The sequence below is a fragment of the Sinocyclocheilus grahami genome, unplaced genomic scaffold (assembly GCF_001515645.1).
Source record: "Sinocyclocheilus grahami isolate Dianchi unplaced genomic scaffold, SAMN03320097.WGS_v1.1 scaffold440.1, whole genome shotgun sequence".
Classification (NCBI taxonomy): Eukaryota; Metazoa; Chordata; class Actinopteri; order Cypriniformes; family Cyprinidae; genus Sinocyclocheilus; species Sinocyclocheilus grahami.
Genome location: NW_015505619.1, coordinates 1,564,274 through 1,573,318, shown reverse-complemented (window position 1 = coordinate 1,573,318; position 9,045 = coordinate 1,564,274).

The following is a 9,045-nucleotide window of genomic DNA, read 5'->3' as shown; positions in this document are numbered from 1 at the left end:
TTCTCCAATCACAAATGCAGACATGGTTTTATGTTTACGTGGCGCGATACGCAACGCAATGTGTAAAAAGACTATAAGTCATTATAGTCAGTAATTATGTCCCCACTGGATGCAACAAATGCCTCGTTTATATCAGGTTTTATTGGTTTTGTCTCGTTGCGCCGGGACACAGCATCACAGTATGGTAGGGGCGTAACATTTCTGTCACACGCTTGAGGTATTCGGCCAATCACAACGCACTGGATAGCTGGCCAATCAGAGCACACCTCGCTTTTCAGACTGATGAGCTTTTTAAAAATCGACGCGTTTCAGAAAGGCGGGGCATAGAGGAGAAACAATAATGTACAGTATGTGGAAAATTATGTGTTTTTTTTAACCTTAAACCACATAAACACATTTCATTACACCAAATACATCAAATAATGTTATTTTTAGCAACATCATATGACCCCTTTAAGAATAAGTTTTTTGTTTTGTTTTTCTGGAAAAAGCATTTATAATCTCCTGTAGATTTTTTTGGCATAAAGTTTACATGTAAGGAAACTTTCCAGTTTCCACCAAAGAAAAGATGGTTGTGGGCTGGAACACTCATTTCGAACCCTGAACCATTATTGTGAGAAGCTGGATGATGAAGGTACAGTTTCTGCAATTGCACCTCACAAAACAAAACTAGATCACTTCTATTCTAATAATTGAAGCTAGACGCATCTGATGCAGCAACCTTGTTGATTGAAATAACTGCTCATGAACAAACATCCATCCATCCCAGCTTTTGTTTACAAGTCTTACTGTTTTGAGAACATATATTAACATACAAAGTAATTTAATATCTAATTGAAGTTGACAGTCTTAAATATCTCATTTAGCAAATTTATATTTCTCCATTCATCTAAAATTAAATAAATAATTTACTTACAAATATATTTATATCAATATATAAAGATATGTATTTAATTACAGTTTTTTTTTTCATTTAAATTGTCATTAATTTATTTAAATTAAGGCCCTGACCAGATATTTTAATATAGTGATAAACTATTATAGTTTTTGTGAATATTTCAATTTTATTTTTATATTTTGCTCTTTTAATTTTAATTTTAAAGTTTTATGAATTTAGTTTTTTATTATTTATTTTAAATGTTATTTATTTAAGGTAAAAAAACATTTTTTAAATCTTTAAAAATATTTATTTTTCAAAAAAAATTAAGGTGTACATTTTTAAAGTTAAATTTAAATAAATGAATTATTCTAAACAAGTATTTTCTCTAATTCTCTTGTTAAAATATGAAATATTCTTGAAAGAAAATACGTTTACTATTAAATAGATTTAGGCTACTGATTGGAAGTAAGACTTTATCATTTAATTTTTATTTAATTTTATTTATTTAATCACTATTGTATTTAGTAATTGAATATATATTGGAATTTGATCATTTTATTTTCCAATTATATTTTTTAATTCTTTAGTATTTAATAATTGAATAAATGTATTTATTAAATTTAAGTTAAATCTAAGTGCATTTTTTTCTTACTGCACTGGCAATATGATTCAAGATTCATGCAATGTTGCTTCTTAAATAAATTAATCTTATTTCAAGGATTTTTAATGGAAAACAAGTCAACAAAGACTAATTCAAACATTTTTTTTTTCAGTGAACAAAAGCATGCAATGGATGCTGAACACAATTTTAGGGGCTTCATGTATGAAAGTTTCTAAAGTTACAAGCTGCTTTTCTTTTTGGAGAAAGTCAATCAAGGCTAAGCATTTCCCAAACTCTTCAGAGAGTTGTAAAACGGACACTTGTGGCCTGTTTTATGAATTCCCCAGCACTAGTCTGTTTGACACCGCAATCAGCGGTTATCAGCCCGTGCAGCAGCATGCATCCATCACTGGTGGAAATTACTCACAGTGTTAAAACACACTGACACGTGCCGTGGCGGCCGTTACCGTAGCCTAATGTAATTCATGGAGACTCTGATTTGCCCACGCCTGTGTGAGCTGGACACTGGAAATGGGCAGCCAGTCACTGTCTGTGTTCAGCTGAACTCTTTATGATTTGGTTCGTGCAGTCATAAATCAAGCCGGAGTGATGCCGACGGGCTCGTCGCAGATGGTATGGCTCTCGCTGCCCAATTAATCGGCTGGTTTCATAGTGGGGCACGCTGGGAAAGAGGAAAAGATCTGGCAATCGAAGCAGTAGAAAGAAACGAGGGGGAAGAGCTCGAGCACGTGCTTGAAATCTGAAAACAGACACAAAACATCTCAATGTTCAGCTCTCACACTCCAGCCTCAACAGTGAGTCATCATTTAAACATCACATATAACTGCTGGATTCAGTGCCATTAATGTTTGAGCAGAAACGTTTTGAAGAGGTGCCACACGCTTCAGAGAGAAACAGTCCAGCATGCGATTAATAATTGACTTATCAATATTTCTTCTCTTTTCAGAAAGGGCACCGACATTTAAAAGAATTAAATACTGAGTAAAAATGTATAAAGCAGAAAGATATTTGTTCTGCAAAGAAATTTTTGTAGTAGTTCATGCATTTTTGTAGTTTTCATGTTTTGGTCCATGAAGTGAACTTAAAGTTAAAGGGATAGTTCACCCAAAAATTTAAATTCTGTCATCATTTACTCACCCTCATGTCGTTCCAAACCTGTACGAGTTGCTTTCTTATGTTGAACACAAAATAAGATATTTTGAAGATTGCTGGTAATCAAACAGTTGGTGGTTGCCATTGACTTCCATAGCATTTTTATTTTCCTACTATGGAAGTTAATGGCAACCACCAACTGTTTGATTACCAGCAATCTTCAAAATATCTTCTTTTGTGTTCAACATACGAAAGCAACTCGTACAGGTTTGGAACGACATGAGGGTGAGTAAATGATGACAGAATTTTCATTTTTGGGTGAACTATCCCTTTAACATGAGTTAATTAAATGAATCTGAGCATGAAATACTTTCTAACTTTTTCATTACAGCATCGGGTTTCTAAAGTCTCAATGTAAATGTGGATGGTCGTATGTTAATTTGATGTTTTTGCGATATAAATGCAGTGGACTGGACTTTGAATATTGCATTACAGATACTTTAATTTTAATATAAAAATTAAATCTAAAAAAAAAAAAAAAAAAGTTTTTATGGCTCACATAGTATAGTGAGAATATGGAGAGGAAAAAAAATCAGGCCCAAAATGAACAAAAATATGCAGTATATATTAATTTAATATTTATATGGCCAAAAAGTGATGAAATTCTGATAACTGTAATGTAAATCAGTGAGATATTTATAACAGTATAGCAGATACTTACATGAAAATGCATATAAATATTAGTTGTCACTCTGTATTTCCCAATAAATATCTTTCAAAACATAAAAAGCGATGCAATACAATAATAAAATCTCTCTAAAAAGAGTTGAACAAATAAACATTCATCAAAAGCCTGATGATCATATTTGATACATTTTAGCATGATTCCTCTGGAAAAAAAAAATATGGATAATAAAATGAATCTAAGTTGCTTCAGTCCAGTAAGTGTTCATCTTTAAAAAAAAATGTGCTAATAAAAAAGTGATTCTTACTTTTACTTGATAAAAATCAGCCAATTTCGGAAGAAAAAAAAATCACAGCAAAAAGACACGTAAACCATGAGCTGAAGGTAGACGTTTGTATGAACTTACTCAAGTATAAACGCTCAATCAGATGACAGAAGGCATGCAGTAGAGTGTGTACAACTGGTTTTGCAGCATTTTGAGGATTTAGAGCTCTATGAAATTGCCTATCAAATATGATACAGTAGGCTTTAAGGTTAAGTATTCAGAGATGTCACATACCAGTGGCTGTAGTAGAGAAAACCGCCACAATCGTCTCTGCGGAGGAGAGAAATTAATTAATGTGTCTTGCTTCAGCGCTGTCACAGTCAGCCATCTAGAGAATCCAGTGTAAATATTCCCTCTGTCACATTAAACTGTCTAATTGCATTTCTCAGCCACTCCAAAACCCTCTGGATCTCCAACGGCGCTGAAACATGGCCAGATTCATTTATGGCAATCAACAGACTGAACGTGTGCTTGTCCTGCGGTGGTCTAGTCCTGGAATGAGAAATGTACTGTATTTCTGATGCTAGTGGTGCAAACATCACTAGCACTGATACCTACAGCCCGAAACGTTTCCGATACTGTTTGTGCTACAAAAAGCAAGCATATTTCACATTCAGATCGATTGTGCGCTGATGTCCCATGGGTTCATGGCCATCGTCAACAGTCTATTGACCCTCCAGTCTTCAGGTGAGCAATTGAACTGCTGCTCTAAAGGGTCCACCAAACAAAACACCTCTCACGTTGTGTTCTTTCTTCAAACACCCTAGAAATTGATTGCATTCCACAAAGTGCCCTCCACATATAATCAAAAGGCAGGCGGCCAGCTGAGATGGGAAGCTGTGCCTTTGAGATGGAGTGCCTTCATGAAGTATGGCGTTTCAGCAGAAGATGCATGCTGCTTCCGCGAGGGGATGCGTGAATTGCAAAGAGGTAAATAACAAAACTGAACGTTTCAAATGTTCAGTCCTCAAAGAGAGAGATTTTTGGCAAGTCATTTCGCAAAATCTGACATTTTTTAATGCCTGTTTGTTGACCTGTTTTGAGTTTGACCGGAGAATCTGATGCCCCACCAACATTTCTGAGCTGTCGGGGGAATGTGAGCAGGTCAAACATAATGCAAGTGTGCAGTCCATTTGTTCATGCTTAAAGAAATTGTTCGCCCAAAAATGAAAATTTGCTGACAATTTACTCAGCCTTCAAGGCCATTGAAATTGTAGATGAGTTGGTTTCTTCATCAGAACAGATTTGGAGAAATGTAACATTACTAGCATCACTTGCTCACCAGTGGATCATCTGCAGTGAATGGGTGCCATCAGAATGAGAGTCCAAACAGCTGATAAAAACATCACAATAATCCACAAGTAATCCACACTCCAGTCCATCAGTTAACATCTGGAGAAGACAAAAGATGTGTGTTTGTAAAAAGGTCAAAATACGATTCCAAACAAAAATGGTCAAAATACAAGTCCATAATCCATAAGAACTCTTCCTCCAGTGAAAATGTCCATCTCCTGTTGTCTCTCACATCGAAATCCACCCACATATTTGTTTAGAGCTGTTTTGGCTTGTAAATGGTGCTTGATCTGTACAGGTTTCTCTCCTTATTCAGACCAGGTGACTTTTTCACTGGAGAAAGCGTTATTGTGGATTATTGACTATTGATGTTTTAGCCGAAAACAAAGGTTTACACTTGTGTTGCATTGTGAATAGTGTTATGCAGCATACACAATGACGGTAAGATGTTCTGAGTATATTTAGAGCATTGCTGTGTCGTTGCTAGGTGATTTTGAGTGGTTGCTAGGATGTTCTTAGTGTTTTCAAGTGCACTAAAACATGTGGCTTTACCCATTTTAACATCTGCTATGGGAGAAAAGATATTGCACAGATGGTGCAGGATAAGTTTGCTGTCAAAAATGTATATTATGAGCAATAAGTAATAGTGATGCTTACCTTAGCAAGAATGATTGCACTGGGACTTGGCTGCAATTTATTTCAGTTTTGCTTTGGTTTCATTTTTAGATTTTGTTTGGAGACTGGATTCATAACCATACGTACTGTATTAATTTCACCCGCAAAATCCCAGAATACCTGCATCAAGCGTTTTTATCTGTTATTGCCATTTTAAATGGTCTTAAATTACCCATCTCAACACTTGCAAGACGCTTCCAAGACTCATTTAAATGTAAATGTAAAATATTAATGTAAGTCTTAGCAGGATTATCTTAATGTAAGTGCTCTCTCCTCCTCGCTGACAGCTTCTGATTATTTCAGTCGGCTATATTTAGTGCTATTTGCTTAGGCATATAAGTATTACTCATGCTCAGGGTTGGGGAGATTTGTACAAACTTTAAGTACTAAAATTCATTCACAACCAAAAATCCCCAGTCTTGCATTGAAGGAGGGACCCGAACCATATTTTGAGACCAGAATTTACTCACACCACTCCAGTCCAAGATGTAGATGAGTTTGTTTCTTCATCAGATTTGGAGAAATGTAGCATTCCATCACTTGCTCACCAATGGATCCTCTGCAGTGGATGGGTGCCGTCAGAATGAAAGTCTAAACAGCTGATAAAAACATCATAATAATCTACAAAACTCCAGTCCAGAGACCAGAATATCACATATTTGAAGTTTGAAGAATATCACAAAGATATGCATCACTTCCTCAGCAATATATCCTCTTGCAGTGAATGGGTGCCGTCAGAATGAGAGTCCAAACAGCTGATAAAAAATATCACAATCAAAAAATCTACCCACAAAACGTTAGCATTTTCTTCATCAGATTTGGAGAAATGTAGCATTCCATCACTTGCTCACCAATGGATCCTCTGCAGTGGATGGGTGCCGTCAGAATGAAAGTCTAAACAGCTGATAAAAACATCATAATAATCTACAAAACTCCAGTCCAGAGACCAGAATATCACATATTTGAAGTTTGAAGAATATCACAAAGATATGCATCACTTCCTCAGCAATATATCCTCTTGCAGTGAATGGGTGCCGTCAGAATGAGAGTCCAAACAGCTGATAAAAATATCACAATCTAAAAATCTACCCACAAAACGTTAGCATTATATTAGTAAATTGTGCACAAGCAAAAATCTGATTGATGATCCAGTACAGCAGCCAAGACACATTTTCCAGCCACTAAATTGCATAAATATTGTTTGTCAGAGGCATGCCATAAAGAATTCTTTTTTTACCTTCCTTCCTGTTTCTGTCCCTGCCTCTTTTATTGACTTCCCGCATGTGCCCTTTCCCATTTAGATTCATTTTTAAATGTCACCTTGAAGAATCTAGTAATTATTCATGTCTGTTCTTTGCAAGTGGTGTTCCAATTGTTCCACTAACCTTTCTATTGCTTTAGATGTAGATGATATTACACACCAGGCTGTGCTGAGTTTTTTCCTGCACCAGAATCTTCTGCATCACAGCAATTAATTGCTTCTTTTGGACTGTTTATATACACAATGTGAAAAGGACAAGTGGCTATTGTTAGAATTGATGAAAAACAAAAGGCAAATGGGTTCTGTGTCGCGCACAGGGAATTTCAATGTCGTCTTGCTTGAGGAAGCGTTGCACATATGCTAGTATGCTTGTTACAAACAAAGTCATCAAGCACTGAAGTGATACACGCAGGCGCTCGTGGAGAATATAAATTCATCAGATACAGCGCGCGCTGAAGCATGAACTCGAGTTTCATATTAACTAAAAACTGGGAATCTAAAATTCAGCAGTTGCTGTTCTGATTGTTTTAGTGTGTTGTGCAGCTGCTAGGGTGTTCAGGGTGGTTGCTAGGGTGATTCTGAACTTTTCCGAGGGTGTTGTGGAAACCTAGGTGCTGTTTGATGTGCTGTTAAGCAAATGTTAAGGTGTCTTTGCTGATTGCTAGGATGTTGAGAAGCAGTTGCTAGGTTGTTGTGAACAGTTGCAAGTGCATTGGTAGGCTGTTGCAAGGGTGCTTAGAGTGGTTGCTAGGGTGTTTCCAAACTGTTACAAAGGTGTTGTGGAATCCTTGTTGCTAAGCAAATGCAAGGGTGATTTTGCTGATTGCTAGGATGTTAAGAGACAGTTGCTAGGGGAATCTTGGTGGTTGTTAGGAGGTTGCAAATGCATTGTAGGCAGTTGCTAGGGTGTTGGTAGGCTGTTACTATGGTGTTCGGAATGGTTGCTAAGATGTTTTCAAACTGTTGCAAGGGTGTTGTGGAACCTTTGTTGTGGATTAGTGGTTGCTAGGGCATTGCTAAGCAAATGCTAGAATGTCTTTGTTGGTTGCTAGGATGTTGCTAGGCTGTTGTTGGGGTGTTCCGGGTGTTGCTATGATGTTCTCAAACTGTTGTAGGAGTGTTGTGTAACCCTTTGTGTGTATCAGTGATTGCTAGGGTGTTCTGGGTGGTTGGTAGGGTGTCACTAAGCAAATGCTAGAGTGTCTCTGTTAGATGCTAAGACGTTGATAGGCAGTTGCTGGGGTGTTCTGAGTGGTTGCAAGGTGGTTTTAAGGGTGTTGTGGGCAGTTGTGGTTATTAGTGTGTTTCTGGATTGTTGCCAGGGTCTTGGGGAACCCTAGATGTTGCTTGGTGGTTGCTATGGTGTAGCTAGGGTGTAGTTGATTGCTAGGGTGGGAGATTTTGAGTGTGTTGCTACATTGTTGCAATAGTGTGATATATGGTTACTAGGTTGTCTTTGCTGGTTGCTATGATATTGATAGGCAGTTTGGTAGGGGTTTCTAGGTTGTTGCAAGTGTGTTGTGAACAGTTGCAAGGGTGTTGGTAGGTTGTTGCTAGGGTGTTGTGGAACACTAGGTGTTGTTTAATGGTTACTAGGCTGTTGTTAAACAGATGCTAAGGTGTCTTTACTGGTTGCTAGGATGTTGATGGATAGTTCCAAGGGTGTAGCTAAGCTAATGTTAGGGTGTCTTTGCAGGTTGCTAGGATGTTGCTAAGCAGTTGCTAGGTTGTTATTAATGGTTGCTAGGACACCACTAAGGATTTCTGAGACATTTTAGTGTACTGCTACATAGATGCAATAGTATAGTGGATAGTAACAAGGATGTCTTCACTGGTTGCTTTGATGTTGATAGGAAGTTGCTAGGGTGTAGCTAAGCAAATGCTAGGGTTTCCTTTCTAGTTGCTAGGATGTTGATAAGCAGTCGCTAGGGTGTTTATGTGGTTGCTAGGACACTCCTAAGGTGTTCTTAGAGATTTTTAGTGCATTACTACATCGTTGCAATAGTGTGGTGGATAGGGATGCCTTTGTTGGTTGCTAGAATGTTGTTAGGCAGTTGCTAGGGTGTTGCTAAGCAAATGCTAGGGTTTCCTTTCTGGTTGCTAGGATATTGATAAGCAGTTGCTTGGGTGTTTAAGGGGTTACTAGGACACTGCTAAGCTCTTAGAGATTTTTAGAGCATTGCTACATTGTTGCAATAGTGTTGTGGATAGT